General features: G+C 34.8%; 1 protein-coding gene across 4 annotated transcripts in view; it reads left to right on the top strand.

Moving 5' to 3' along the window:
- Positions 1-8,961: 8,961 nt before the first annotated feature.
- Positions 8,962-27,374, top strand: part of LOC138693057 (golgin subfamily A member 6-like protein 10) — a 42,232-nt gene continuing 23,819 nt past the window's right edge. For 2 of the 4 annotated variants that reach the window (XM_069816618.1, XM_069816614.1), the window contains exon 1: positions 8,962-9,109. The gene's annotated coding sequence lies outside the window, so the exon portion shown is untranslated. Of the gene's footprint in view, positions 9,110-12,616; positions 12,744-27,374 lie in introns of those variants that run through there. The other 2 variants (XM_069816615.1, XM_069816617.1) reach the window with 2 other exon arrangements.

Genomic DNA, 27,374 nt, shown 5'->3' with positions numbered 1-27,374 from the left:
TTTAGATGCTTACAAACAATTGTCCTTCCTCTGACACATATCGTCAAGTGAGATGTACTGCCTGATTATATTATATGCATATCAGCCAGAAGAGGTATTTTTAATATTAATTTTTTACGCTCGAGTTGAATTTTTTCTGTTTTTACACTTTTAGTGCATTAAATATCTTTAATTATTTTTTTAGTAAAATGAAGAGGAAAATTGTATAGTAAGTTTCGTTTCTGAAGGTCTGACACGTATGTAGACAAAAATTCTGGCCAAAATAGTAGCAATTTTTGAAAACCTAAATTTACACAATTTAAAATTACAAATTAAAAGTACAAAATTTCATAGATCTACCTAGAATAGTTTAGAAAATTTAAATTTCACATCAGTCTAACCTTAATAGGGTTTCTAGTTTCTACGGTCTTTGTATTTTCCAATCGAGCCAAACAACACAATCTTGTCTCAAGAATGAATTCAGAACTTCACAAATATAATATTATGTCATTCTTGCAAATAGCAAATAGGATTAAATTCAGAAATGCTTGGTTTGAAAGGGGGAAGATGGTAAAAATTTGACACTGATCCTAATTGGTACGTGATTTTCATTTGTTTTATGTAGAAATATCATTGCTGAAACAACTTAAATTCTAGATTAGTTTTATAAAAATATTTTGGGGCACAAATTTTGAAAAAATAAATATCAAAATACAGTCATTCATTAATCTCACAATGTATGCTCGCTTAGGTAGCGGATCGTTCCTTTTTATATTTATAGTCACTTCTTTCCTTTTTCCTTATTTCTTTCACCTTGTTACAGAGAAAACAAATGTACTCTTTTTTCAGTTCTCTGTGAACAGTTCTGAACACAGCAGCACTGCATTTTTTCGCATTTAAATTCCATTTTTCCCCTATACAACTGTATACTGCATAGCGCGCGCTGGATTAACAATGGCGTATTTGTCGGCATTTGCCGGCTCAAACGATTGCGGTATCTGGATATCCACGGACTCTGGAAGTACGTACCGATACGTGCGGTAACGCCGGTAGTGGCAGGAATGTGAACTGTTTAGAAACACGTACTGAGGTGAGTTTTTTTTCTTACTGTCGGGATATGGCGAGAGGGTTAAGACGATTACTTACGTATTTGTTGACATTAACTTGGACGGTCAACATGGACACGGAGCATTTGATTTGTGTTGTGGAATGTTGTGGAATATTGCGGTATGCAACGGATGATAACAAATACCCTGCGTACGACTTGTCCGCGCAAAACACAGTTCGAAAGAGGTTATGGTAGCACACAGACCGTACAGACCGCCATCTGTTGCTACGACGTTCAAGTTGTACCGTACACGTTCTCAAGTTCAGATTGAACGCCTTGATTAATAGGCAACTTCTCTGACATAAAAACCGAAACTCGCTTCAAATCGCTGACTCACAACAGTGACGTCATGACACACTTTGAAATGAACACCCAGTATATCTTAATGTCATCTATCATCTGATATCTTCTTCTACCCGAACTCTTCTCCCGTTCACCATTCCTTCCAGTGCATCCTTTAGTAAGCAGTTTCTTCTCAGCCAGTGACCCAACCAATTCCTTTTCCTCTTACTGATGTAGATACCATATAAATTAGCTAATTAATTTGAAATCTAATTAATTATGTTTGCATGTAGCCTAATTAATCTACTCGTATTTGACAATTAGGATGTGTAATAAAATTAGTTGATGTGTAATTAATTAGGCTGATGTGTCATTAAGTTGATTTGTAATTGATGAATTAACATTTTGTGTTATTAATTAAGTTTATGTTAAATTAAGTTGACATGTAATTAATCAATTCGATGTGTAATTCGTTGATTGGATGTATAATTATTAATTTGGTATGTAATTAAGTCGATAAGTAATTAATGAAGTTGATCTATAATTAATTAATTTCTCCGAATTGTGATTAATTCGGATTGTAATTAAGGTGATATGACATTAATTTGATGTTTGATATGTAATTAATGAAGTTGATATGTCATTGATTAATTTGATGTATAATTTATTTGATGTGTAGTTAAGTTGTTGTGTAATCAAGTTATTTGTAATTAATTAAAATGTGTAATTAAGTTGAATTGTGATTATTTAAAATGTTGTGTAATTAAGTTGATTTCTAATTTAAGATGTTTTAATTATGTTGAAGTGTAATTAATTAAGATGATGTGCAATTAAGTAATCTAATGTGTAATTAATCGAGTTGAATTGTAATTATTTGAGTCGATGTGTAATTAAGTTGATATGTAACTGTTAGTTAATTAACTTGATGTATAATATTAAGTTAATACATAATTAAGTTTATGAGTAGTTAAGTTAATATGTATAACTATCAAATTCGCACGTAAATAATTAAGTTAACATGTACTTAATTAGGTTGGCAAGATAAATTTACTTTAATTATTAGGATCTTTAACATAAATATTATTTTATTTAGGATGCTCCCTTCACTTAAACTTATTCTTCTAAGTTAGGTTTTCATATTAAATAATAATCATATTATGAGAGTAATGTGTTACCAATGTCACCAGGTGTTTACACATTTGCAGTGTGAATAAATACATACATGAAAACCTGGTTACTTTACCATTAAGTAACTTGATAGCCAATCTTCATGGTGATTAACCAGCTTGTTGACCAGGGTAACGACGTTGAAAATCCAGCTTTAAGTGAGGATAACGAACCCTCGTGGTTAATTTCGCCAGTGGCATATATGAGATCTGAAAGCGACTTTGAATTCTTTGTAAGTCCAAAGGCCAAGCAAGGATCTAATCAAATACGGAGAGAAGATGGTAATATCACCAAAGCAAGTTTTGACTGGAACCCCCATGGAAAAAACGTACACGAAGTGGAAGACCTAGAAATGAAGCCGAAGAACAACGAAGGAATTGGAATGAAATCAAGGCGTAGACAAAAAACATAATTCTCTGGCGAGCTTTCATCAAGGCACTCTGCTTCCCAGAGCTTTCATTTGGACCTGGAAGCAACTTTGACTTCTTGCGAAGTCCGAAGTTTTAGGGTCTATTACTTTCTTTATAGAGGAATCCATGCATTTTGGAATTATTTTTTCTACTGTTTTATTCAATTTGTTTCAGAATTTTTGAATAGTCATTTGGGCTGTATTAACCGGCCACAAAGAATCAGCGGCAGCTGATGACACCCGTTCCATGACAGCTCACTTCATACGTAAGCTGCTATGGACTTAATGCAGCTTCTCGCTATACTCTCTCTTTGTTAGGAATAGGCGTATTGATTTTCATTGAGACTTTTTTTCTTATAATAATCCGAAGTTAATATATGCCACTATTAATAACTGAATTAAATTACTGATATTTAACATTTTAATAAGGGAAATTAAAATATTATCACATGTTATAAAAGTACAGTGTCCATAAGCCGATGCAAATATTTAATGATGTAGTCTAATGTTAAGTGCGTAATATGTCATGCATCTACTTCATATTATAGGCCTATTGCAAAGGAAATCAACATTATAATCTTCGTCTATCTGAAGATACGAGTATAAGTGTTGAATGCAGTATACTTGTTTTCCTATGTAATGTGTTTTATGTTGTGACTGTGAAAGTGGTTAGTAAACAAGAGAAGTGACAATGCTTCTTGTGTTATATGAACAGTGGATTCCGTAATGACAATGTAACGGAGTTTTCTAAATGTGTGCGGAATATATGTTAGCTACAAAACATAGTATGGCCAGTTTTATTTATCGATTTTATGATAAGTGATTGATCGGAGCTGCGTGTATTGCACTTTGGTTTCGTACGTCAAGCGAAGAGTTAGCAATCCAAGTTCAGGGCAGAAGAAGATATCAGATGATAGACGACATTAAGATACGAGTATATGGATCATAATGCGAAGACAAAGAGGAAGGCATAAAATAGGAAAGATTAGAGAAAGCTGGGTTTGCAGTTAAAGACCTGCCCTTGAGCAGAACACTATGAATTAATTGTCAACATAACGAGATGCCGTCACAATGAAGTACTGATGTTGGGACTTTTCTCCCCATGCGTGCGTGCGTTGGATTGGAGTTGAAGGACCAACACCTTTTTCTGTGAGACTATGTAAAGAATATCTAGATTCAGGAGCACTGAAGCAAGTTAGAGCTAATGCAGTGAGCAGTGTTTACAGAAGCAGTGCTACAAAACATCGGGCAGGAACTACAATATCAGTTAGACATTTCAAGAACGGCCGACTGTGTTCGTGTTGAGATTCATTAAAGAATTTGTCGGGTTATATTAACTAGCCTCTATGCTATTCTTGTATATTTTGTACATGATGTTACATAGTTACACGCAAATGTAAATGTGCATTAGCTTGTGGACAAGCGTACTTCGAACATAAACTGTTTTAATAACTTATCATAATTGATTCTTGGAGTGCAATTGATATAAATGCGATTTTATAAATGTCAGTACTGTCCTATTCTAATTATAAACTTCACTGAAGCTTATTTATATACAGGGCGACCTATATTTATGTCCAACTTTTTATTACTGTAGTAGCGAAACCAATCAGGTTAAGTGACCCATTCCACCGCTAAAATGTACCGTGTTCCATACAATTAAAAGCACAAAAGAAGCTGTCATTTTATTTTACTTTATTGTGTTCTCAGTACGGTCCGAAACATTTAATGTAATTAGAAAAATGTAGTGTAAATCTTAAAACATTAACCATGGCCACAAGACTGTCTGTGTACGATCGAACACGAATTGCTGCTCGAATGGAGGTATGGCAGTCTTCAATTATGGTGCAGAGATGGTGAAGAATGGTGAAAGGAAGAAATGCGATGCTGGACTACAAGACCATCAAGAGACTTCACACCAACTTGATTCGCACTGGCTCAGTTACGCAACAGAAGGGTACTGGCCGACCAAAAACAGTGATCACAGAGGAGGCCAAAGCAGTCGCTACTGAGGCCTTCCAGAGAAGTGCTAAGAAATCCATTCAACAGTAACAGCGGGAATCTGGTGTATCTTATGGGTCCGTGCAGCGGTTGCTAAAGAAAATGAATTGGCGGCCATGGAAGCCATACTTTGTACAAGCTCTGTCATGTGAGGACTGTGATGTCAGAATGGAGTTTGCATGGATTCAAGAGGAACCTAACCTTTTGCGACACATTCTATGGTCAGACGAGAGAGTGTGGCTGGGTGCCAAATGAAATGCTTGTGAGAGCAGTACAGAACGTTCAGCCACGTCTGGAAAAATGTGCAGCAAATTCTGGTGCTTACATCGAATTTTAATATTGGTGGAATTTTGAGCAATCCTAATGACTGGACTATTAGTTCATGCTACTTTGATCCTGTCATGTTAATTCATTTACTTTTGATAAACGAATAAAAAGTGGACATAAATATGGATCGCTCTGTATATATGAGCAACTGGTGCGTCAAATATTTGTCTACATTACCGTGGCTGTACTAGTTTGAACTTAACGAATATTTAATTCTGTAGATGGGAGCTAAAGGAGAATTTGTATTTGTATTCAATTACCCAATTCTCTTCAAATTACGTGTTCTACTTAAAAACGATGAAATATTACAAAAATAATACACCAATTATTTCAGGGAAGATGAAAATACTCCGAGAAAATGTCATTATAGTGAATTTAAACATTACAGCTAATATTTGGTCTTGCTGACATTTGAACCGGTCCTCTAGAGTGGAAATTCAATTAAAAGTCATCCTTAACTAAATCTGAAAGCTAATCGCATATATTAACACCATTACTGTAGTATTTATGTTAGTATAAATTCGCTTTGTAACTGCCGTTTATATTGAACGTAGGTGAGATAGAGTGACTAGAATGAATTCCTAGAGAAAGTAGAAGTGCTCGGAAAAATTGATCCAATATACGTTGATCGCCTCAAACATCATTTTTGAAACATTAAAATAATAACGGAATTATTTTCAAAATAAGAATTAATTCTGACACACTATTTGGGCATATGATACATTGAATTTCGACTAATATATTTCATTATAAATAACACATAATAATTATGCGGCCCACGGACAGAGTTATATCTTGAAGCTGGGGGACCGGATGCTATATAACCCAAGTGACATGATCATATTTTACCATTTTTAAGATGTTTGGAGAAAGTGCTGAAGATCAGGTAAGTAAGTTCAGTAAAAATATTTAACGTATATTTACATAATTGTTTTTCGGTACACTGTCCATATTCATCTCTGATTGTATAACCTGACTATATTATCAATGGTAGTCGTGGTACTTACGGTGTTGGTAACGGCAGTAATACTAATGATGAAGGATCGGTAGATTGGAGAAAAATTCTGTCCGGCACCGGGATTCGAACCCAGGTTTTTAGCTCTACGTGCTGACGCTCTATCCACTAAGCCACACCGAATTCCAATTCCGACGACGGATTGATTCCTCTCAGTTTAAGCTCCACCTCTTAATTTCCCTTTAGTGAACAACCCTCATCGAGTGTCTAAGTGGCCGAGATCCGAAGGAATGAGCGCTGTCTTTAATCACTAAGTGATTATATACGCATATTATATCATTGCGATGTACCGATGTAGGCTTCATATGATATTTCCGTGCAGGAATTCTGTCTTATCATATGATGAAGGATCGGTGGAGCGGAGAAAAATTTAATAAGGACAAATTAAGGAAATAGACAAGACAAATTGTAGTTGTGAATAATGTATACATAAAGAATTACATAAGTCAAGGTCCATTTTTATTTAATTTTAGAATATACAAGAAGTGTTCTTCGATATCCAGGATCTCGTACATTTCGAGTTTATTCCTGCGAGTCGAACTGTCAGTAAGGAGGCGTATGTTGCAATTCTTCGACGTCTTCGTGATGCAGTTTGACGAAGAAGACCCAACTTGTGGCAAGGACAGAATTGGGTTCTTCATCATGACAATGCCCCAGCACATCGGTCGCTCTCGGTGAGCGAATTCCTCGCACAACACAAAATATCTGTCTTTCCACAGCCACCATATTCTCCAGATCTTGCTCCAGCGGATTTATACTAATTTCCAAAGGTCAAATCCCTACTCAAGGGACGGCGGTTTGCGTCAGCCAAAGAGGTGAAAATTCATGCGACTAGTGGTCTTTGGGAAGTTACCAAAGATGAGCTGCAGGAATGTTTCGAGAAGTGGTATGGACGCTGGCAGAAGTGTGTAAATGGTTACATGTAATCTGCAGAAAAGGTACCTACACATGTTTGCACTGAGTCTATACGCCTGGAGAGTAGGTCACATTCTACACGAACAAGGCAGAGAAGTTGCCTATAGAGCACGGCGTTACCACCCGAAGTTCCGGTACTTTCTGACTCTACTAAAATAATTAACACTAACTTTATGGCATGGCGCCTCAAGAATTCTGCTGCACTGATTCGCTAATTTTAAAACTCGCTCAGGCGTAACCATAGCAGTTTACTAGAGGAGGGAATTTTCGTGCGTTCATGAATCTTTAATCCAGTTACATATTATAGATTCTATTCTAATTTCAACTAAAGAATGTGAATGAGTATTACTGTGATGAACGATATCTGCACTATCCCTTCCAGTAAAAGAGTTCCTAGACTTTTGTTCCTAAACAGTGTTGGGCCACCAGTGTCAGCGTTTAATTTCTTGCCTTATATGCAATTGTGGCTGCGATCTGGAAGGAGGTCTACAGAGGCGACTGCGTAACGAAGAAATAACTTTGGAAAAGAAGTGCAATACGAGTCTATACAGAGTCTATTCTTACCGTGGACATTTCAACAGTACCCCCTAAAATTTATTTCCAACTGCAGCACTGAAGTCAACAATATAAAACTGACCGTTAATTATTTACAAGTTGGCAACATATTTTATATCGATTGTAACAACAATACATATCGATAATAACATTCATACCTTTCAACCAATAAGGAGGTTCGCCCTTATGCTCTGATCTATTCCGTTAATAATTTTATAAAGAAAGTTTGAAGATTGACAATTTCGTCTAATTTCCAAACTAGTAAAATGGAAATGTTGAAGCATTGTAGCATAACTCCCATTAGTAGGATAATTATTATAAAGTCTATAATATAACCATTTTATAAATTTAATGTTTTCTAGTTTGTTTTTTATATGAATGGGTGTGTGCAAAAACGGGTTAACCCTCATGATGAAATGGAAAAAAATGGACATTTGTGTAGAGATTAAAAAAGAATTGTTTGACACAGTAAATTGGAAATTTTTATGTATAATCTTGTAGTATAACCTATGATGAACGTATTATAATCAATTAATACTTTTTAATATTATTCTTCCTGCGCCGTGGCGTCGCGGTCTAAGGCATCCCGCCTAGGACTCGCGTTACGGAATGCGTGCTGGTTCGAGTCCTCATGGGGGAAGAAATTTTCTCATGAAATTTCGGCCAGTGTATGGGACCGGTGCCCACCCAGCATCGTGATGCACTTGGGGAGCTACGATAGGTAGCGAAATCCGGTTGCGAATACCAGCTATAACGGCTGGGGGGATCATCGTGCTAACCACGCGATACCTCCATTCTGGTTGGATGATCGTCCACCTCTGCTTCGGCATGTGGGCGTGAGGCCAGCAGCCGGCTGGTCGGTCTAGACCCTTCACGGGCTGTAGCGCCACGGATTATTATAATATTATTCTTAGGTACATTTACACTAGATACAAGTTATAAAATCGAAAGAAACGAAATCGTGAAAGAAATATTAAGTGCTTCACAGTCTGGTTTAATGCGTGTTGTTTAAATAAAGTACGTAGATATTTCATATGTACCGGTATCCATAATAAAACGATTCTTTGCCATTTGCCTTGTTCTTGCTGTAGTCAAGTCTCTGGCATGGAGAGAGATGTCCTTGTGTATTTCCATACAAGAACGCTACAAATTTCGTTCTAAGATTAGAAATGAAGTGATATAGAATTTTGAGACCGGTTATGCATTCTCCCCTCCACACCTATCGGGAACAGTAAAATACTGGACAGATAAACTCACAGTCACAAAAGCGCAGAGTCAAGCATCAGTGACGTGACAGACCTCCAGAGTGTGTGACGTGTTTCAGCAGGAGCAGCATTCTCCGCGTTTGCAGGTGAATTTTCACGCTTAGAAATGCATCTCAGGCATAGCGTACTGTAAAATAATGTCCCCATTGAAATGAACACGCGCTGTTTTGACGTACGTAAGAGGCAAGATCGAGTGATATTGTCATATAAGAAATCTTTATCTTATTTACAATTTTATTTAGATATTTTTGTAACAAACTCTAAAAATATTCTGTACGAAACTACTTAACGACGTTCTCTTCCTTTCTGTTCCAGTAAGTCTTATGAGTACATTCGATTCTTAAAAGTTAAATTGCTCGATAAAACAAGGTATGCTTTAAAATGATAATAATTCAAAGCGTAATATGTTTACAGAAAATTACATGTAATATTCATAACTCTTTGGTTCTGTAATTACATAATATAAATTTCTTACTTGCGAGAAGGCCGATCGTCACTTCAACTCTCCTCTAGAACAATTTGTTGTTAAATATAAAAATGATTTATACATTTCATGATACTTGAACATGTGCAATCCGTTATTTTTAGTCGCTTGGAAAAACCTTAACTGTATATCTTACTACTTTTTATGTATATCACCATTTATATATCGTCATCATTATGACCATGCTTATAGTTTCTTATACAATTTATAGTTATTGTTTAATCAAATGTCCGAAGACAGGTTTGAACCTATAAGTGACATCAATAAGGCATTGTTCACGAGGAAACTAAGCCAGAAGATAATGGGGTAGGGTGGCCAGTTCCTTTCCCTTCCATTGCATAGGCTACATCGCTGACTAGTAACATACTAGGCCTATAATACACTAATCAGACTTCTGGGGCCTATTCCACAAAGGTATGGTGTTGTACATTACAAGTAAATTCTCTAGTAAGTAGTAAAATACTAGAGTTTCTGTTCCACAAAATACTTTTCTACAGTACTGCTTTACCACTCCATACTTACAAATTACCAGTGAGGTTTCATGATTGTGTTCCACAAAAGTATTAGTATTTGTAACTTACTAGTGAACTGTCAACTATTCTCTACCAATGAAAGGAGATTAATACATACATGTACTAATGCTATTTAAATATATTTATTTCACAATATTAAGCCATGTTTTGATAAATATGTGCTATAGAATACCTTTTCTTGCATCTATTTCCTTCAAGAGAAACAATTTCATCTCCCTTGGCAACACTTCAATAATTTTGCAGTGTTTGTAATTTCGTAACAATTAAGTTTGGGGTGAAGATCGTTATTATATATATATATATATATATATATATATATATATATATATATATATATAACGGAACTAAAACAAAGAACTTTGCAGGGTTACGAAATTCACAGTATCTACGAATCTTTGCTGTGTAACCTGCCTTAAAATACAATACGATTAAAGAGACAAACATAATCTAATTCGATGAATGAAATACGAAGATAACCAGCTGCTTCATATTATGACGTAGAATGTTTATTGTTATGACGTCACTAGTAGCGATTCGTTTGTAATGTGCAGTACAGTACACTTTAATTTTTTCGTGAAATAGAAAGATACAACTCCATACTTTACATCTTTCATCAGTAATTTGTAATGTACAACACCACACTTTTGTGGAATAGATTCCAGATGTATACAAACAATATTGTTCTTCCTCTGACACATATCGTCAAGTGATATCTACTGCCTGATAATATATGTAGACTGCATATCAGCCAGAACTCCAATGAGAAGAAACAATTATTATTATAGCAATTGTACTAATTTCATCAACTATCTTACTATTCTTCTTCAGTAATTCAACATTTTAACCCTTGCCTTCTTGAAAACTCCAAACGAATAGTAGGCTACATGTTCATAGTCCTATATAGGGGGATCCTTCGATTAGTACGTGGTCAGCAAGGCGCGAAACCGGCGGTCTCATAGCTCAGTTGGTACAGCAACTAGCTACAGACTGGAACATTCTCGGTTCATTCCCGACTGGTGACGGGATTTTCTCGCTATCAAAACTTTCAGAACGACCCCGAAGTCCACTCGCCTTCTATCAAAATTGAGAACAGGGTCTTTTTAGGGGGTTAAAGGCAGTCGGAACGTGGTGCCGATCACACCACCTCATTCTAGTGCCGAGATCGAGGAAGTACGGAGCTCTAACCCCATGTCCCCAAACTCATTCATGGCGTAATGCCACTTCTTCCAATACAAAACAATACAAAAAGGTCAGATTATATATACTTTCCTAGCGGTAAAGAAATCTTGGCAGATTGATTTCATAGGCAGCTATGTCACCATTTGGTTCATAGATTGTGCTTTTTAGGGCTACGGTATAATTATAGACCCTACATTAATTTTCATTTGACGTTGTATGTAATTAATTCGTTATAAGTAAAGTGTTTTGGTTTACATGGTGAGAAGTAGACTTTTGGGTGTTCTACCGTGTCCTGGAGCTTAACATTTCCAGGAGAAGGTGGAATATCCGAAGTCAACTTCTGATCATCATAAATACGAGTAAGCACATTGCTTTCATTTATTATAAAAGTCTAATTAAAAATTTAATGTGATTGGCACGAAATATGGGGCGTTCACTTTTAAAGCAGAAAAGTAGTGCGTTGACTGCTGTTTCAAAGTTACGCTTGGGCGTGGGTTCGATTCTCGTTTGAGCTAATTATCTGGTAGGTTTTTTTTCCAAGGTTTCCTTCAACCAAGGTCAATGTCAGGTAATTAATGTCGAATTCTCGGCCTCATTTCGCCAAATACCATCTTGCTGTCACCAATACTATCGACGTTAAATAACTTAGGCCTAATAGTTGATACAGCGTCGCGGAAAATTACATACTGTAAACTGTTTTAGAGAAATCTTAATATTTTTTAATTTTATCTCGATATTCCTATTTATAAAATCAACTTTACTACTCTAAGGAAAGGTGGGAGATGATGTCTTCTTTCTTAGAACCCGAAGGAACACAATATTAATATTAATATTGAAAGACTATTTCTGCATAACATAGGGCATTGCAACCGAAAAAGTTGACTGTACAGTAGGTCTACTGCGAGCAATGTTCATTAGAATATTTTGATAAGACTCCGTTTCCAAAAACTGCAGCTTTGATTACAGTTTCTCGAATCTTTCGCAGATTGTATTTCGCAGATTGTAAAATCTGCGTTTCTCCATTAGGCTATGACTTAATGTGAATTTTATCCTAAAAGTATGGTAAATGTTTCTTATAAAATTTACTTAAATCTATAAACGTAGAAGATTCAAAGAAGTTGTTTAACAGATTGATTCATCTTCAGAATATTTTCAAGATAGTTATTAATCATACGATTTGAAATGTGCTGATATTCTCATACACATAAAGGCAATTTTATCACGTAATAAAAACACTGACTAATGTCGATTTATTACCGAGTATACAGATCAGGCTTGCATGAATCACAGAATACGAGGAAATGCACAATAAAGCAATTCTATGCAGAAAATTAAAGAGACATTTTTTCATACGTGTATAAAGCCATGCAACCGTGTTGCGTCATTCAGTCGAGCAGTAGGGATCCATTCAGCTTGAAATCATTTCGCTTTACTCCAGATAAATTTTCACAGATACCGTGTATGTTTAAAGCAACTAGGTAACACTAACTGTCCAGAAACTAACAGTTTGAAGAGCCATTGTGAGTATGTGAATTTTTATTATTTAATTGCCCTATGGATTATAAGGAACATTTAATGAATTACATTTCCGTTAAACTATGAATAGCCTACATGTAGCATAGTTTACTGATATGGCGTATAACCGTATTTCTTCCTGCTTATACAAATACATGATTTTTATGCAGCAAAGATATATAAAACAAATTTATTTCTCCTAATTGTGTTACAACTTGTTTTCTGATAGGCTATAAATGATTAATTCTTTCGCTGCTTTCCAAGATTGAAATTTTTGAAGTGCATTCTATTCATTACGGAGTTGTTACCATTATAAAGACTATACATTGACTACTATAAAAGTCCTATTTTGTATAAATGAGCTGAAAAGCTGATGTCTTCTTATTAATCTAAAACTCACATAATATTTTTCTCTTAAGTTCTATTATTGAACAACAAATTTTTACTTTTTGTCTTGCTCCGAAATAAAAATAGGTGAATATTACTAATAGATGTGTCCTAAATCTGAATTTAAAATCCAAATTGTCCCATCACGTACCATTTTCCGGGGAAAATGAATTGAATTTTTAATGAAAAACTTCTTTTTGTTTAATTTTTCACGGCTACTATTAAAATTACAACACATTAGGGATTCAAAATGCCCCATAATACTTGAAAAATGTGTACTGGATACAAAAGTTATGTAACATACAGTAGTTTAAAACACAACAATATAAATATTTCATGCGTATAGTGAGAAAAATCTCGGAATTTGAACTTACCATTTAAAATAATTTTTGGATGACTTTCATTTATAACAAGACTCGGGACTATCTTTTATAAGGAACCAACAATAGTCTGCAAGCATGTTGGATGATGATCTTCCTTTATATTGCCTTTCCATTTCAGATATTTCTTGATTAAATCTTTCCCAATGCTCGTCGCTTACCGCTCCAAAGTTAGGAGGAAAGAAATCCAAATGAGAATATAAAAAGTGTATTTTGTGAGACATCTTACACCCCATTTTCTCATATGCACTTAACATGATTTCCACAACAAGTTCTATGTAGTTGTCTGCCCTAGAATTTCCAAGCAAATTTGAGCAAACATACAGTATTTGAAAGCTTGTCATGCCATTTTTTCTGTAACGGAAAGTTTCCCTCGCACAAAGAGTCGGCCATAACGTTTTGAATTTGTGGGCCGGTGAAAATTCCCTTTTTTTAATTTGCCTTCACTCAAACTGGTAAACTTTTCTTTTAAATAAAACCACACCCTGGTTTGTTCATTGCGTAGACCTCACTTTGAACTGTTATGAAATTTGCTGAATAGAAAGGACCAATATCTGTTTATTTATTAGAAGTATAAAAGAACATGCCAACAACCATAAGAAACCGGAAATGTCATAAACTCATAAAATGCATTAGCTTTTGTTTCGGTTTAGGTACAACCCCTAACCCACGTCAAATATTTCCTGGGAGAGCGCTTATCGAAAAGTGAAATCATAGTATATCTTACAAACCTTTCGTGATACGAAAAAAGAGATGCATTTTCGAATTCAGCACACACAAAACCATAAGGGACACATTGTTTTAAGTCGGAGCAAAATTCTTGTTGTTCAGTATCACAATGGGATGATTCAATGTTGTAGTTGTTGTATGAGTGGTTCTACATGTCAAGGTAGCGAAGTTATCGGAAGCGAGAATAGCGCTGCCGTACCTGTAATGTTTTGTATTTTAACACTTCCAAATATTTCATATTCATTTAGTTTGATTAAGGGGTTAGGTACAGCTTACAGCAGTAAAATTTTGGAAATATTCAACATTTTTTTTCCTCCATGACTGTATCTTGTACAATAATAAAAATTAGTATGTGTAAAACACTGTCTTTCTGCTATATAAAAATATTTTTACGATTTAAAAAAAATTATTTAATTTTTTTTTTTTCAAAATTCAGTTCACTGTGCAGTGATGAAGCGTTTCCCACATAACTGAAAAATTATCCAACATTCTGTGATTAAATTATTTGTGTGTATTTATGCATGTCATATCTACAATATGATACAAGATCACTTCTTTACCTTTGATAGATTGATAAAAGTAAATTCATTTAAAAATGGTCAAATATCAGTATTTTCTTCTAACACAAATTAAAAAAAAATATTTATTAAGAAATGTAGTTGAAAGAGCATGATATTGTAAACCTGAGTTTTAGCAATAAAATAAAGGAGAGAGAACATGAAAAAGTTAACAAGTTTATGAGTTATGAGGGAACGCTTCATCACTGCACAGTGAACTACCACCATTATGAATTTTGAAAAAAAAAAAAAAAAAAATTTTAATCGTAAAAATATTTTTTTCATATAGCACAAGGACAGTATTTTACACGTACCAATTTTCATTATTGTACAAGATACAGTAATGGAGGAAAAAATGTTGAATATTTCCAAAAATTTTACTGCTGTAAGCTGTACCTCACCCCTTAAATAAGAAATTACTCAGGGTCTGTTTGTAAGTTAGTACTGGTATCATAGACTACTAACCAATCCAGAACCTACATGCAATTAAATACGTTATTATTGCAGCAATCTGAGCCTACAGTAAAGTGGGGTAATTTGAATAATTTCGGACATTTAAACATTTTCTTGAAATATATCCACATTATCGCTAATGTTAATATGAACTTTTGTACTTAAATGTTTAAAGAAGCAATGGAAATGTTATAAAATGAAAATAACTGTAACTGTAGTCACATTTGAGCTATCCGAATTACCCGCGAAGTTGTACAGGATTTAAAAAATGTGCAGTAATTTGGTTATAGGCTATTGTGGAGCAATATGAATAATACGAAATAAAATGAGAAAATGCTATTTTGAAAATCAGTTTTACTTCAGTAATGGATAATTACTTTCAGATAATAAAATTAATCAGGGCTAATCATACACAATAATGAACAGCAAACATAAATGAAAAAAATATCTCCTGTCAATGTACTGAAATATTCAACATGACGCTCCGAATCAGCAGGAAAACACACTACCGTCTGAGCTACGCCGCGCCGGTAACCTTCGATGTGGAACAGTGGAACGTGTGCCTATCTGCAAAGCGGATCAAATTCGATTTCCTCTGGGAAGCAGAGAATTAATTGATTACCTCCCTCCCAAAGGACTAAATGCATTGTTCTGTATTATCTCTTGTCACAAGCAGTGACCTTGTGTCTTACTGATTGTATGACTGGTGAGCTCGCTACTTACAAATATAGGTAGTAGGTACTGTAGGCCTATTGTGTGGATGCAATCCATATTAGGACGAAACACGTCCTAAGGCTTAATTCTTAGAGACTGTCATTTTATTGTCGTTTTTTATGTTAATAGAATTACATTTTATTTGAATTGTAAGTACCGGTAAGTTTGTAATTGATCTCCCAGCATAGTTTTTTTTTAAAGTTTTGTATGGTTTATTTAACGACGCTCGCAACTGCCGAGGTTAAGCTACGGTTTATTTACGGCGATCATCGCCGGCGATTATAAACGCTGGTGATGATCGTCAGAAAGTGGGTTCTTTATCAGCGTACATCGCTGTCAATTCTCATTTGTTTTGCTGCCATAACTCGATTCAATATTTCTACATGACCTTCTCTAAATATCGATTATTCAACATGTATGCGGCGATGTGCGTCCTGAATTTTCTTCAGAAGCAACCTCCAGCGATCTGCGTCGCGTCCAACGATCTATGTTGGCGATCATCGCTGTAAAAAAACCGTGCGCATTCATTTTAAATGGTAGAAACTCCAGGTGACAATCTCCAGCGATGTGCGCCCGGTGATGACCGTCGTAAACAAACCGCAGCTTTACATCAGCGTCGCCGTGTGCCGAAATTTTGTCCCGCAGGAGTTCTTTTACATACCAGTAAATCTACTGACATGAGCCTGTCGCATTTAAGCACACTTAAATTCCATCGACCTGAGCCGGGATCGTACCCGCTACCCGCACCTCAAGCACAGAAGGCCAGCGCTATACCGATTGCGTTACTCAGGCCGACGCTCCCAGCATATGAACAATATATCATCATCATCATCATCATCATAATCATCATCATCACATTGCCATCATCATAATCATCGTCATATAATCAAATTTCACGGTTTTGGTTTGGAAAGCTATATTCCATTTGTCAAAAACCTGAGCCACAAAACTCTTGTATTTTTCTAGGACATTCAATTTCCGTAAGTGCGGTGAGTTTATAGGCCTAATCATTTATTGAAATAATAATAATAATAATAATAAAGTAAATAAAATAATAAATACATTCATACTTAGGTAATGCAATTAGATGCACGAAAATATGGGCAGTAATTTTTCTGAGCTATGAGATCATTTTCCACAATATTTTTACCTGACACTATTTTTAATTATTATCAAAGTCTAACATATGGGGCGCGCGGCAGCGATGCGAATAAGGCGTAACGCTACAAAACCGGAAGGTCGCGAATTCGATTCCCGATCGGATAATGAATTTTCTCCATTAATCTAATGTATTGCGGCTCTTGAAATAATATTGTTATTACTATTCGTTTCATTTGAATTATTTTTTTATATTTCTGTAATAATGTGCAATCGGAGAAAACTTTGGTTACTCTACATCATTACTGCCAGTGAAGATTTTCAACAACGACACATATTTCTTTCCTTAAAAAAAGGCAGTGTCATGTCTCACGTGCTTATTATGTCCTGATATGATAATGGGTTATAAACGTTTTTATCTTAATAGACATTATAACAGCGTGCATTTAAATTTGTATAATAAGTATCCAAAACCAATCAAGGATAGAAAAACTGAAAATGTTAAAAAGTCCGTAATATTTGAACACAAAGTAATATATTCTATTGTACATAGAAACGAATTGGCAAAAAAAAGTGTCGTACCAAGTAGCAGAAATTAAGCCATTTACAGATGCGGAGATAGTTAAGGAATATCTCCTGGCTGTATGTGATACTTTATTTTCTAAATTTCTAAATTCAAAACTGATTACAGATGAAATAACACAAGAAATCAACCTGATCGTGTTGCTATAGTTTTGCAGCAAAATAGAACAGTCTACCCTTCAACTTTAAAATACCAGTAATAAGTGCTAGTTGTTACTTTATATTGAAATAGAGTAATAATAATAATAATAATAATAATAATAATAATAAAATCATAATAATAGTCAAAATAATGTAATACTTAAAAATCCGCGCATTTTATTAAGCTTCAATACTGTGAGATTCAATGTGGCTCTTGTTGAATTACTATTTCTCACTTTTGGCTCTCCTCTAATTTCTAGTGAGTACCATTGCTCTGATAGAAATGAGTACCAGGGGCATTGCCTTGGAAATAAAGGCGACTAACATCCCTACTGTCATTAATGCCGATTATATCTGTTAAGATCAGAGTCTTAACTTTCTCCTACCTTTTTGGACCGATTTAGCCTGTAATGGGTTTGGCTTTACCCTACCAAAATCTATATTTTATGTAACTATAGGCTAACTATAAATAAATAAATAAATAAATAAATAAATAAATAAATAAATAAATAAATAAATGAATAAATAAATAAATAAATGAAGGAACGAACGAACGAACGAACGAATGAACGAACGAATGAACGAATGAACGAATGAACGAATGAACGAATGAACGAATGAACGAATGAACGAATGAACGAATGAACGAATGAACGAATGAACGAATGAACGAATGAACGAATGAACGAATAAACGAACGAATAAACGAACAAACAAATAAACAAACAAAGAAATAAAGAAACAAACAAAGAAACAAACAAACAAATAAATAAATAAGTAAATAAATAAGTAAATAAATAAATAAAAATAAGTAAATAAATAATAGTAGAAATAACTATGGCCATTTCCCTTCGTCACTGTCAGTAGTTGACTTTTCATTCTTTCCGTATGCTGGGAAAGATAACTTACTGTAAGCTACAAAGCCTGTCATGTTTAATTACTGAAGTCCGGATGCATAGGCACTTCAGTGCTTAAAATAGGTTGGGAAAATAGATGAACTCATCATGAAACGACAGTAAAATAACAAAGAAGGCACTATGAGTTAAAAAAAGATATCGTGAAACAAATGAAGTGACGAAAAGCACTAAAAATTTAAAAGGCATTATTTAAACAAGTTACACTGACGAAAATCACTGCAAAGTTAAATAGTCACTATGCAACATTTGTAATTCATTCTCATTTTAATATCTATGCTCTAGTGTATTTATTGCTCATAAACACGCTCTTTCTCAGAATTTACATACTCAAATTCCCCTATAGGAGAACTTTCGTAGCACAGAAAGAATTTCCAGCAAGTTACAGTCGATGGACTCATACTTAACATAATCGACGATACGGTCTTTAATACTTCGCAAATTTCTTATATATATTTTTTCCAAGCATAAGTTTTTGGACATTGCAAGTTTTCTCTTGTTACTTAAATCATTTTCCATCTCACCTGCACCACGTTCAATTGAACTGTTATTTCACGTCATGTTAAGCAATCTTTCATGGCAGTCCAAGTGTCTTCTCTCTTTTATTTTCTTATTATTGTGATACCGGTACTACAAAAATCGATGTCAATATTTTACAGGAAATAAACTTTTCAGCATCTCAGGTGTCGAAAAAATAATTTTGGGCATGCCGACTGTGTGTCCTGTGTACAACGATATCTTTTGAGCTCCTGGTCGGATTTAGTTCATTTTCAATATCTTCAAGTCAATTTATATTTTTCATGGCCTCCATTTGGTGAGCGGGTGAGGGGGTCACATGCGGCCGGTGGGCTGGTACACCTCATTCTCATTCATCCCATAAATTGAGGGTGCACAATAGGTCTCAATATGGCCGACATACTGGTCGACCCTAACCCGCCCCTAGCCACCGTTACATAACCTAACCTAATTGTTAATTGTCTGTGGCTCAAAAACAATTTTTTACTTGTCCTCTTAACAATACATTCTTTTGTAATGCATTATTATCATTATTGTTGTTATTATTATTATTATTATTATTATTATTACTATTAATGGAAGATTGAAGATTGATAGTTATTGGCAGTCGACCTGGTTGGCGAGTTGGTATAGCGCTGGCCTTCTATGCCCAAGGTTGCGGGTTCGATCCCGGGGTAGGTCGATGGCATTTAAGTGTGCTTAAATGCGACAGGCTCATGTCAGTAGATTTACTGGCATGTAAAAGAACTCCTGTGGGACAAAATTCCGGCACATCCGGCGACGCTGATATAACCTCTGCAGTTGCGAGCGTCGTTAAACAAACCATAACATTTAAACATTTAACATTAGTTATTGACAGCCAATTTCATTCCGTTTATTACATATTTTACAGCAAATTCTATTTATTTATCCCAATTTCATTACTCTAATTCCTGTACATAGACGTTACACGCAATTAATCCTACAATCCTCTGTGAATGTTTTTTTTCTCTCTATGAGTTTTGGCCAGTAGGTACATATTATTGTGCATAACCGTATGACATAATATGTTGAGTAATAAAACACTTGCGTGGTTTATGGGATAGATGTGTTACAAAATTTGCGTAAAAGATTTTCCCCATAAATGGAAAACACATCGGTAGGCCTATCAGCTGCGGACTTCATTCTTCAATTGTACATTTTATAAACGTTACTTCGTGTGAAAATCACTATTTAATACCTATACTGGGTGTTCAGTTCAAAATGTGTCTTGGCTCGCTGTATGCCGTCATGTGGCTAGCTGATGAGCCTAGAGAATTCAATCTTCCTACACTTCCGCAGCTCAGGTGTGTAATCTACGAGGCAGAGAAGTTGGCTAGCAAGTACGGCGTTCATTCTGAAGAGTACGTGCCGATACGTACGGTAACGCCGGTAGTGGCAGGAATGTGAACTGTTTGGAAATACGTACTGTCGGGATATGGGGAGAGGGTTAAGACGATTACTTACGTATTTGTTGACATTAACTTCGACGGTCAACATGGACACGGAGCATTTGATTTGTGTTGTGGAATGTTACCATACACAACCGATGATAACAAATACCCTGCGTACGACTTGCCGGCGCAAAACACAGTTCGAAAGAGGTTATGGTAGCACACAGACCGTACAGACCGCCATCTGTTGCTACGACGTTCAAGTTATACCGTACACGTTCTCAAGTTCAGACTGAAGAACGCCTTAAATAATAGGCAACTTCTCTAACATATAAGCTGAAACTCGCTTCAAATCGGTGACCCAACAACAGTGACGTCATGACACACTTTGAAATGAACACCCAGTATATCTCAATAATACAATACTGAAGAATCAAAATTAATGTTTTTAAGTCTCAAGAGAGGCCCTCTTTAATGGCTAACATCCCTATGTACTATTTAGAGAAATGGTTACAAGAACAGAACGGTATCAGCTCTCGAAAATAAAATTGTGTTGTTCTTTTCATAAGGAATTTTATTTCACTTCTTTTAGCATAAGAAAAGTGATCCTTTCCCTTCATTAACTATTATATTTTGAAAGTTTGAAGGGTAAAATAAACATAATTAGTAACACTGACATAAATGAAAATTAAAGTATCGAAGCTTGAAACTTAGTAGATATGACGAAACCATGATTAATTTTAAATAAGCAGAATATGTTAAAAATGGATAACATACACAAAACTGGAGAAATTATTTTTACGTCTGTTGAAAATAAACTTATTTATTTTTGTAACTCTTACAAATACCAAAGAAATGAAAAGTGTGTTTTACAGTCTACTGTGCTCTACAATTTATTTATTTCATTTCGGGAGGTGTGTTTAGTTCATATCATTTATCGTCGTCGTCGTCATCATCATCATCATCATCATTATCATTATCATCATCATCATCATCATTCGGTTTTTACAGCTGTTGCTGCTTTTCTTCCCTTAATTATTTTTCCATTCTGTCCGATTTTCCCACTCTATATCTTCTAAACCTCTTGTCATAATATATCGTTTATAATTTATATAAATTTTAAGAGTCTATTTCAATTTTCATATCTTTTCAATTTAAAAATTACCCTTTGTTGTTACTTATTAGCATATACAGTATACTTCTACTTGTATGTAAAATTTAATAGAGATTTCAAATATGTAAAATTTAATATAGGTGCCATTTAAAAAAGTGTTATTTTTTTGCCACACTCTGTACATGAATCAATACTTTTGTGAGACCACAGCCGTAAGTTTTAGTTAGATATCTCCAACAACTTTTGTTTTTGGTATTTTTTTCATAAAATGAATATATAAAGAGTTATTAACAATATTCCATACTTAATTAAGACACTGTGTTATACTAAATACATCATTGCTGTTTCTCGTAGAGCGTAATGTGACTCATATTAATGTTTCAATCTATCCAAACCCTAATGTGGAAAACAATCCGAAATTCTGATTTTGACATATATTAGGCCTAAACCCAATGATGTCCAAATTACAGTATATTCAAAGGGCAATGTGGAACTGAGGGGCTTGGGGCAACATAGTGACAAGCCACATTTGAACTTAAATTTCTTTATGAATATTTTACAGTAATCATAGTAATAAAATTTGTGATAGACGTTTCAATGTCCAATAAGTCATGGCATCTTAAACTTCTATTTAGATGTCAGGGTTATTAATAAAATTGTCATAATTTTTAAATTTAAGAGATGCTCTACTGTAAAATTTGGGTGTGGTTTGTCACTGTGTTGCCCCAAGCTCTTTAATTATTAAAATAAACACATTTTACTGTACAAAAGTTGATATAATCATTATTTAATAATATTTAATCTTAAGAAAGTGAAAATAATTTGTTAAATTTATTTCGAATAAATATGTGCCGGTACTTTGAATTGTCTCATTTCCTCTAAAATAGTATGGAAATAGTGTGTATTTACGTACTTGTGAACATTATTTTAGTATAACATTTTAAAAATATTTTATTGTTTGTCTTAAATGGAAGAAATTCCAGAAAGTAGAACAGTAACACCATATGTATATGCAATAATTCCCGGTTTGTTGAAAGTTAGTGCGCTTATACTAGGCTGAAATAGCAATGTTTTATCTTTCTTTACCGTCTCGGAGGACAGACGTCATCGTGTTATAACCCACATAATTAGCACGAAGTTCCCTATCTTTACGTTGTTACAGTCCCAGTCACATCATTAACGGTTTTTTTTTTATCGAGATGACGATCTGTGACATGCGAAAACATCAAAAGTGTTAAAATTCGTAGAATACAAATAAGCAAAAAGGTTCTGAAGCATTTGCTCACTCATTTTGAACAATATTTAAGCTATAGAACCGAAGTGGAATGAAAACTGTAATATAAATAGGAGTGCTGCGTCGGTAGCTTCCATTACACAAAAAATGTGACACCTATTTCATTCCACATAAAACAGTTTTGTGAGTAGTAATAAACGGACGACAGGTTTAAGTTATAAGACGCAAACAATGGTCGCTTGTTTGAGATATAATGCTTCAACATGTAGTGCTATCCAACTGTATTACTTGTTTTAATAATCCTGGTGCAACCGACCTCACGTTCACATGCCTTAGCAGAGGTGAACAATCTTCCAACTATAGTAGTACGGGAGTAACGTATTAACACAATAATCCCCCAGCCGTTATAGCTGGCTTTCGAAGTCAGATTTTGTTACTCACTGTAGCTCCCCAAATTCATTGGTGAGTGGCTATCGGTCTCATACACTGACCGAAGTTTCATCAGAAATTTTATTACCTCTGTAGGATTCTAACCAGACTAATACTTTTTTTGGTGTAATGAAACAATTCCATGATGTTACTAGAAATACAATATTGAGTTCCCAGTTGTGTTCCTGAAATTGGTGAGCGGGAATATTATTCTTGTTAAATTTCGGTAGATGCGGATATGTGCGAATTTTTGCTGAAATTGCACAAATAAGTTATGGAGAATTTGCTCAGAAGTAAACGAATAAAAAGAAATACATTATACAAAATGCATTAGAGAAGTTATGCAATAATAAAGTTACCAATAAAAGTTGTGTGTCTAACCCTTAATTATAAAGGATGATACTCGCTAAGTCTGGGGTTCGACTCCCGATGACTGACAGATGATACTACAGACTAATAGGCGATCAGGGCGCGGTCCAGACTTGCGTTACAGGACGCTGTTTAGCGATGGGTTTCCTTTTCCCACATTCACTTTATTTTCTCGCTATAATGAGTAATCTTACAAGGAGGAATTATTTTGCTGCTACAAAAATTAATTTCACCGAGCGAATTAGCGCAGACGATAGCGTTTGTGATTCGTATTCGGGAGGTCCCGGGTTCAAACACCATGGCGGCCAATCTGACTGGGGTTTTTCATGATTTCCCTCAGTCACAAAGACAAATGCCGGATTTAAAATGTATATGCCATGATTCATCACCGCCTTAGTCACCAATATCATAAATATTAAACAAATCTTTAATCAATTACTTGAGTACGAGCCATCTACAAAACACAACAGAAGCAGGAACTCAACAAAGTAACAACGGCCTACTGGTATACCCACAGATCTTAACACGCGATATGACCACAGATGTTAATGCATGTATAAATAAAATAAAGGAAACATAATAATTTCAACATTTTAAAGTGAAACGTTTATGCTCGAGTGCCAAATGAAAAATATTTTAAGAAAATTTCAACATCTGAGGCCAGTCGGTTAGCAACCACGATTTTTACGTCAATTGCTTGGCAACGGAAATGAGTTATGTGACACTATTCTGACGTCACTTGCGCAGCAACGGATATTTCAGATAAAGCATACTACGTTAAACGTAACTTTCCGTTCTGCAAAGGAATTTTTCAATGTTACATTTGTTCGGATCAAATTTCTGCACATTTAAAGGACAAAACTAAAATTCTTTCTATAACTTATTATCATAATACATTGTTCTCTTAAATTAACTGAGCATATTTGGAATTAAATCAATAGCTTTCCCAAAACACGCTATGAAATGTTTCATACAAAACATTTTTTATCTCGAAAAGAAAGCAAAGACGAGCAAAAATTAAACATTTTTGTTTGAAATATTAAAAAGAAAAACCCCCTGAAATTAATGATATCACTTACGGCTCACCCTGTATTTATACTTCTTTTTTCACTAACAACTAAGTCTAATTTAAATGAGTACAGGACCCGTTCTGGAATCCATAACTATTTAACAGGATAGAATCACTTTTTTTACTACAGACAGTTACTGATTAACAAAAACTAAAAGGTAGTTTGGTGCATAGCCGTTGACATGTTTAACAAACTTCCTCATGAGGCGCAAACTGCAACTTACCCCAAGTTTAAAAGGGTATTATTACTAATTTTTATGTAAATGAATTTTTAAATTTTAATATTAATATATAATTTTAGCTTTATCTTTATTTCTATACCATCCAGTGTTATTCATTTCATTAGTTTTATACTTGGCCTGTTTTTATGTATCATTGACATCGTCTATTGCAGTTCTTTCCTGCTGGCGACTACAATAGATGAATTGAATTACATTTAAATATATGCAAAATTATATGTAGATTTACGACTCATAAATGAAACTTGATCCTGAGAAGATTTCCAGCCAATATTTGTCAGCCACAGGCCTATCTCATTCTCGTCAAACATATAGGCAACAGAATGGACCCACGCTATGGGCTTCTGCCACCCTCCATACCGTACATCTACTTAAATCTGCAATTTATAAATAAGATTATAAAGAATGTCTTTTGCGTCAATGAAGAAAACGCAAAGTTAATACTTATATTTGATTCATATTAAATGATTTCGTTTATATAGGTACAGTATATCTTTTGAATAACGGTTCAGCACAATAAACTATAAACGATAATATCATTTGTGACATGAAAAAGAATATAATTTTTTGACGCGTGAAATGTATGAAAAAGTATATGTCACCTTCGTAAATTAGACATTTTTTTAGCTGATGTAATATAGAAATTATAGATTTCTGTTAATGGGAGCCAAATTCTTGTGTGAGTCAAATCACCTGTAAACTTGGAGTTCTCATCCTATTGCATTCACTCCCGAGACCCGTTACAGGAACATGAGAACGCGCTTAAATGTCTTCCTCTCTTGTCGAAAATGTCCGTTTGTGTTTTTTTTTTCAGTTCCAATTCCCTTAGTAGTGCAAAGGGTTACTAGAAGAGCTCGCATAGGTACTCGGGTCTCTCATTAACATTTTATGTGATGCACAACTTCTTCCGCGCGATGAACCGTTTCTTTGATCCAACAGATTAGTCATTATTATGCCAACCGTGTTTGTCACGAGTGATGGTCAAGGATGCATGCAGTCAGAAGACGTCCCACATACCACTTCCGTGGGTCCCAGGAAACTGGCTTGGCCATCGCATTCTTTCTGCTTAAATATAATAAGAATGGAGGAAAACTAGGATGAAAAAGAAAATCGATCTGGAGTTCGTGACGGAAATATACCACGTGAGTGAAAAGTAGACTAACACATAGAAAATATAAACCAATGTGTATCTACAAAGCCAAAAATCACTTTGTGACACCGAATATAAAACATGGTTTGTGTACAGAAGAAAAGTTCTGTATTTTCTACCTTGTACTGGGAATTAATATCTCCTATGTTTTGAAACTACTTATAGCAGATTCCATAATCAGAGGAATATACCAGCTGAAGGTAGGCCATCTTTGTCGAGTCCCTTATGCTTGGCTAATACAACCAACTTTATTTCGATAATATGTTAAGGTTTTATTGTCATTCATTTGCATAAGAAAGTTTTTATGTCTCTAAGCAACTAGCTGAACGAAATGGTACCGAAATGGTAATCGAAAATACAAGACCTATTGTAGTAATAATGTCTGTTAAATTATTATGTTTATACTTTGCTCTAGATTACAAGAATAATTGTTCAAAGTGACCAACTTTGCTTTCTATACATTTGTAAAAATGAATAGCCAGTGACTTGAAAATTCTATCACGAAGAGCACCACTGTTACCAAACACATTATCAAATTGGTGTTCAATCATTTCCCTTAAGTATTGTAGGTCTCTCGGTTTTGTAGTAAAGTCTCTGTCCTTCATTATTCCCCACTTTTAGAAATCACGTACAGTATTGTGAGGTCCGGGTACCTTGGCGGTTACTTGATTGAATTAGGTATGTCTTTCTATCCATTCTTGAAAATGTGTATTAAAAATGCACGCACGTTTAATTCACAGTGCGATGGTACACTGTCTTATTGCTGAACAAGGTTGTTCCTCGCGGCTTGAAGCAAGGGGCTATTGTTTAATTCTGGCATAATTGCTTCTTTAAAATACGATGACACTCTTTTGCAGTTACAGGACCATAAAATAAGGGTCGATAACATTAGCACTGCATATACCTGCCCAAACTGTAACACCAGGAACATAAAATTTCATCTCAATTACAACCCGCTGATTTTCTGAAACTCAATGCATACAATTATGTCTGTTAAGTTTATCAATAAATTTAAAAGATACCTCATCAGTCCATAAAATGCTTTTCTAGAAGTTAGGATCACTTTCATTCCGAATTGCGTACTAATCAGTTAATCACAGAACCCAACTCTTCGATCTGGATCATCCTTGTTTAGGTCTTGTAGCAATGTATG

This window comes from Periplaneta americana, chromosome 17 (genome assembly GCF_040183065.1).
Source record: "Periplaneta americana isolate PAMFEO1 chromosome 17, P.americana_PAMFEO1_priV1, whole genome shotgun sequence".
Classification (NCBI taxonomy): Eukaryota; Metazoa; Arthropoda; class Insecta; order Blattodea; family Blattidae; genus Periplaneta; species Periplaneta americana.
Note: the sequence above shows the minus strand (reverse complement) of the source record. Positions and strands in the feature narration are given on the sequence as shown.